Source organism: Schistocerca americana, chromosome 3, assembly GCF_021461395.2.
Source record: "Schistocerca americana isolate TAMUIC-IGC-003095 chromosome 3, iqSchAmer2.1, whole genome shotgun sequence".
NCBI lineage: Eukaryota > Metazoa > Arthropoda > Insecta > Orthoptera > Acrididae > Schistocerca > Schistocerca americana.
In genome coordinates this window covers 81,387,961-81,394,653 of record NC_060121.1, presented here as the reverse complement: position 1 = coordinate 81,394,653, position 6,693 = coordinate 81,387,961, and the positions used below count along the sequence as shown (strand labels likewise).

The 6,693-nt window shown below is 44.4% G+C and overlaps 1 pseudogene; it reads right to left on the bottom strand.

Moving 5' to 3' along the window:
* Window positions 1–409: 409 nt before the first annotated feature.
* LOC124607845 lies at window positions 410–527 on the bottom strand (annotated as a pseudogene).
* Window positions 528–6,693: the final 6,166 nt, after the last annotated feature.

Sequence of the window (6,693 nt, the reverse complement as noted above, 5' to 3'; positions counted from 1 at the left end):
GATGAAGTACAAAAAAAAATTGCCTAAATTTAAACAGGTAATCCGACAAGAAATAGACTGCCACTGAACAGACATAGTGTCTTCAGCTTCTAAACCTATAGAGACAGCGCCACCGGGAATGGTTGCTATCGCTGCATCCACAGCTACAAACCCACCAGGAGTAGACAGTACATCCACAGGAGTATGCCGCAAAAGTTTTGAGGACCTGTTGTTGGACATACTTAAGAGCACTCCGTCTTCAGGCCACAAGTGGCCCATCGGGACCATCCGATCGCCGTGTCATCCTCATTTGAGGATGCGGATAGGAGGAGCGTGTGGTCGTTGTGATGGTTTTCTTTTACCGGAGCCGCTACTATTCGGTCGAGTAGCTTCTCAGTTGGCATCACGAGGCTGAGTGCACCCCGAAAAATGGCAACAGCACATGGCGGCCCGGATGGTCACCCATCCAAGTGCCAGCCACGCCCGACAGCGCTTAACTTCGGTGATCTGACGGGAACCGGCATATCCACTGCAGCAAGGCCGTTGCCTGGACATACTTAAGAGTGAGAAAACCCCTGAAACAGGTGATAAGAATCGTAAAAGACTTGTTACCAACTGCGAGATTATTACATAAAAACAATATTTATTAATGAAAGAAAAAGAGGAAACAGAAAAGCAGGAGGAAGCGAACAGAAAGACACTCAAACACTCTGCAAGAGAAAAGGAGAAAGAGTTGGCAAAGATCAACCTTTCTAAGCCTGCTGCCAGCAAAAGAATTAAAAGGAAGAAACTTAGTAACGCCGCTGAAGAGACAAGTGAAGAAAGTGATCAGTTTCCTGTGTGTGACAGTGGCGATGATTATGCTTTTATAAGTTATTCTGACGAAGAAGTAGATGAACATGATGTGAATTCAGTAGAAGTGGGTGAATTGTGTGTTGTCGAAGTCTATGCAAAATCAGAAGTGAATTTCAAGCTGTACATAGTAAAAGTGACAGACCAGTGGCACACTGGATATGAAGTCATGTTTTGCAGACGTCATTCCCAAACAATGAAGTCTATGGAAACAGAAGAAGAGGCTTACATTACATGTAGTAAGGAAGCTGTCAATGCCTCTTAGAAGCAGCTCTGCTAGATTCAAGGACATGATTAGGTTTACTGATGATTTGAGTGACCTATCGAATATTTTTTAACTACGCATATGGTATAATACTTAAATATTAATACCTGTAGTGGGATTGATCTTTACCAGTAATTGTAAAATAAAAGTTGTGTTATTCGAAAATTTGAATTGATTTCATACTCAGTCACTTTGAAGGTGTTATCTTACGTTGTCGATAACTCAACTACAGGGTCAATGAAATGACTTTTATTAATTTTCTCAGGGGTTTACATGTTTGCCAACAGGCCCACTTACTATTCAAACAAAAACAGTTTGTATGGAACCAAGGCCCTTGTGGCCCATTTGCCCACTTTGTAGGGGTATCTAGGCCCTTTAGGCTTCTTTTTCTTTTTTCCCTTTAAGTTTAAACATCAATAAAATTACATTCCTTTATAATATATCTGTAGGCTACATGTTGTATTCTAAGAAAAGATATTTCAGACATTAATTTAACATATTAGTGCTTCTCAGGCTAGTACTACATTAGCAACTACGTGCTCACGTTGTAAAATCATGGCCCAGATACCCAAACTAATCTTAATGGAACTGTGTGTCAGAGACTTTAGTGTTTTTTTTATTCTTTGAGTTACTCACGCCTGTCAGAACCTACGCTTTTAGACACTGGGATTATTACAATATTCGTGAAGTTATATTCTGTGCCGTATCTCGACGGGATACCACCTGTAAAGCTTATATTGCGATTGGCTTCACAACGCTCTCAGTAACTTTGTGGGAATCTCGTCTATTTCCAGTGCTTTTTTTAGTCTAAATAACTCAGTGTACTATTAATTTCTTCTGACATTACGGTATCACCCATCTCACTTTCATTCTTCCCTTGCCTACGTATTATATTCAAATTTATTTCCTTTTCTGTGGTGTTTCTGCATATTCCTTCGTCCTTCCAGCTTTCCCTTCTTTGTTGTACGAAATAATTCTGCAGACAAGAAAATTACAGAAGGCTATAGAGTAAACACAAAGAGCCGTAAGAGCATCAAGAAATCGTGGAGCAAACCAGTACTGAGCAGTTATCTCTGCACCTCCACCTTTGGAAGCCTAAACTACTTTTTCCTGCTTTGCCACTTTGTACCTCCTACAACTATCAATTTTTAGACGTCAGTATTCTGTCTTGCGGGCTTCATTTGCCACGTTTTTACGAATTGTTAGATAGTACACAAGAAATGAACAGAACGTTTTTTGCTTAACTCTCTGAAGACGGCCGAAGTGGCCGAGTGGTTCTAGGCGCTGCAGTCTGGAACCGCGCGACCGCTACGGTCGCAGGTTCTAATCCTGCCTCGGGCATGGATGTGTGTGATGTCCTTAGGTTAGTTAGGTTTAAGTAGTTCTAAGTTCTAGGGGACTGATGACCTCAGCAGTTAAGTCCCATAGTGCTCAGAGCCATTTGAACCAATTTTTTTCTCTGAAGACGCAATTCCCGCCAACGCCATTGTAGCCCGCATTAGAGATGAATGCAGGAGTATAGTGCGATCTGATGGGTTTCACTAAAATTCCTCTCAACAATAGAGTCCGCGTCTCTTAGGCGGCCGCACAAAGGAAGTCACGAGCGATGGTGCCGCTGGGTGGAATCCGACACATACATTGTGTGCTGCTGACCTGCCCTCCATCCTAAGAGCGTGGAGACTGCACGTTCAAGGTGACAGTACAGTACTTCGCGATACGCCGTGGTACCACTCCAGCACTGTTAAGTGAATAGCTTCATCACATTTATTTGTTCATCCACTAACCGACTACGTATCTCAAGCAAGCGATAATCAGAGTTCAGTGAATCTGATACCGATGTAGAGAAAACTGCATTGTTGCTTCTTGACTAAAGTGTTTGTGCGCACGTCTTGTGAATTATTTTCAGTGCACAAATTCTGGGAAACACTGGACAGAGGTAAAATATAATCAATCGAGCGCGATTTGTTGTTTAAACTATTTGACAGAGCACCTGGAAATCGTCCAAATTCGAATCGATTACTTTTGTTTATAAACAATTCACGAAACATTTTGCCAAATTCATTGAACGTCTGAGATTAGTAAAATTTTTTATGATCTCTTTCACAGACGAAGAAGGTTTAATTTTTCTGGGTGTAGGGGCAACACGAAATGCTTTCCTTCGTAGTGGAGTTAACGTGGTGTTACTCTTCTTCATATACACTGAGGTGACAGAAGCCATGGGACAGCGATATATACATATATACTGGTGGCGGCAACATGGCGCACACAAAGTATAAGAGGGCAGAGCACTGGCAGGGCTGTCGTCTGTGCTCACGTGACTCGTGTGAAACGGTTTCTGATGTGATTATGGCCGCACGACGGGAACTAACAGACTCTGAACGCGGAATGGTAGTTAGGGCTAGATGCATGGGACATTCCATTTCGGAAATCGTAAGAGAATTCAGTACTGTGAGATCCTCAACGTCAGGAGTGAGTCGAGAGTCCCAAATATCAGGCATTACCTTTCACTGTGCACAAAGCAGAGGTCAACGGCCTTCACTTAACGACCAACAGCAGCAGTGTTTCCGGTATCTGTCAGTCCTAACAGACAAGCAACAGCCGTTAGGGCAGTGGGGCAAAATTTGTCGTTAACGGGCAACGGCAGCTGACCACCGACGCGAGTGCCTGTGCTAACAGCTCGACACCGCCTGCGGCGCCATCCTGGGCTCGTGACCGTATCGGTTGGACCCGTGGGGACTGGAAAACAGTGCCCTTGTCAGATGATTCCCTATTTGAGATGACGGTAGGGTTCGAGTGTGTCGCAGACCCCACGAAGCCACGGACCCAAGCTGTCAACAAAGCACTGTGCAAGCTGGTGGTGGCTCCAAAATGTCGTGGCCCGTGTTTAGACGGAACGGACAGCGTTCGGGTTATGTTAGGTACTTTGAAACCGTTTGCAGCCATTAACGTATTTCATTTTCCCACACATTGATGGAATTTTTACGGATGACAGTGCGCCATTTCATCGGGCCACAGCTGTTTGCTACTGATTTTCAGAATATGGTGGACAGTTATAGCGAACGCTCTGGCCACCCAGATCCCCCTACATGAATCCCATCTAACATTTATGGAACGTAATCGAGAGATTAGTTCGTGCAAAAATCCAACAGCGGAAACACTTTCGCATTTACGCACGGCTACAGAGGAAGCGTGGCTCAATATTTCTACAGGGGACTTCCGACGACTTGTCGACGCCGTACCACGTAGAAACTACTGCACTACGCTGGGCAAAAGGAGGTCCGACACGACGTTAGGAGGGAGGCGTCCCACGACTTTTGTCACCTCAGTGTGTATATACAGGGTGCGGAAAACAGATTAATCCAAAATGTAGCGCAGAAAGATAGTCTCAAACGAAGCAATTTGAGGTTAGGAACTAGGTGTCACATCTGCATGTTTCTGGAGCTATGGGATCGTAACTGAAATCCGACATACCGACGTCTTTACTCAAAATGAAATGTAATTCACAGAAAATGTATACTTCAACTAAGTGATTGTGTTAATCAATCGTCACGATGAAAAGAAGGGAAACTTCGAGGGTCACAAGTTGAGCCGTGCTCACTCCCAACTATGCGTTTTCGTGAATTTTGCTGTCTAACTGTGTTGGATTTCCCGCACTTCCTTCTACGTGTAGCAGCAGCGATGTGTATCGATATTTGCACCGTGTACCATCTTTGGTTTTGTGTATGTAGTTTCCGGCTAGGGGGCCTGCAGGGAGTCGGTCGGTTGCTGCGGACCGGGGAAGTTACCTCCGCGCGGTGCAGTCGCCTGGGTCCTCTGGCGGCCCTCCGCAGTGTCGTCGCGATCGAACAGATCCACACGCGCTCCGAGCTTCGTGGTTCACCGACCCAGGACGTCAAAGTTGAGTAGTAGTTTCAACTACCCAAACCACGTCCATTCATGCTGTCGTGGTTCGTTTCGGTGGTTCGCTGTAGGAGAGGTTCTCCTGTGAGCGACACCGAATGTTTCTATTGCTGAAATTTAGCTGCCATGCGGTGCACTTAATTATATTTGTTGACTACAATTTGAGTGTACCAGCGGAATTTTCTGCCTTGTGGCTGTTAGTGTTCCGGTTACCTGCCCTGGCCACTAACGTAATTTCAGGCAGTGACCTTTCCTCACCTGTTGACGCTGTCCCACACAGTGTGTAGTTTTGATCGCTAACACACACTTCATGGATTATCACGTTCGTAAGTTTTTGTGTTTTAGTTCTCATGTAATGATTGGTGGCAAGCGAGTCGTCATGTCGGTCAGTCCCTGACTGTCTCCTGGTTGGGTTCCGATGGATCGAGTGTAGTTGGGCTCACCACCTGTCTCACCTATGCGAATGAGTGCAGACCTACCTCCCTGGAGGCTTCTGAGTGCTGGTTTCTTTATTGTCCCTCTCACCGGTGTTTAAATCATAGGCTATGATAGATTATAAACAGACAATTAAAGGTTCTTGTTTTTACTGGACTTTATGTGTTTCTGAACTTTGGATAATCAGTTGTGGGCCTTAAGCCCCTTACAACGTTATTCTTGAAATTACCCATTAACCAAAAAAACATTGCGGCCTTCTACCTTAAATTTGAAAATTTTAATATATACTACCATAATCTTTTAATTTTGGCCCTCAGCCGCATGTATTGCACCTTGCATATGTTTTTTCTATCTACTTTTGCTTTGAGGCTTTCCAGCCTAGGTGTGATACTATGTGTTTTAATTATTTTATTTGCTATTTTAACTGCATTATTATTTAGTTGACTTTTAAGATTTCTTGTTTGGACGCCCTTAGCGGTGAAATAATTGCCTTTTTGAAACTCGTAGTTCTAAATTTTTGGCTATATGCCGTTTTGATTTAAAGTGTTATTAAATTATAATAAAATTGCAATTTTGAGTGAACCTGACCGACACCTTATTTGGCCCTTTCCACAGTCCTAATGACCTGTTCTGCTGTGCAGGTTTAGAGGGCGTCTCACAAGTGTTTCGCACTGACGTACCACACAGCACTTCTTTATGAATGAAAATGGTCACATGTCCATGTTTCAGTGTACCCTAAAAAGGACAAATCACGCAGTTCCCGTATGCAACTGGCTGCTGATTTGTGTACTCGGTGATGGCTCTCGATAGTGTCGCAGGTGGGAATCACCGAATTCACATCAGACGCGTTTGGTGGACAAGACATTAACGTTATTTCACTATCGTGCTCCTCGATCCATTGTAGCACGATTTTGTCTTCGAGAAACTGACAATTGTACTGCTGGACGATGAGATTGTCGCCAGGGAAGACATCGAGTGTGAGGGGGATGCAGGTGGTTCGCAGCTGTCTGCGTGTCTTCGATTACTACCACAGGTCCCACGGAAGCGTGGGAGAATGTGTATCGTAGCATAATCCTCTAACCAGTCTGCGTCAGTGGCGCGGTTCAAGTTTCGCGCAGTCGTCGCTCTGGCCGACTGCGTTTCTGAAGACGACCATCGACGTGGTATAGCGAAAACGCGATTCATCCAACAAGGCGACACGTTTCCAGTTGTATTCGGTCGAATTTCGATGATCTCGAGTGCAATACAATCGTGATTGACGT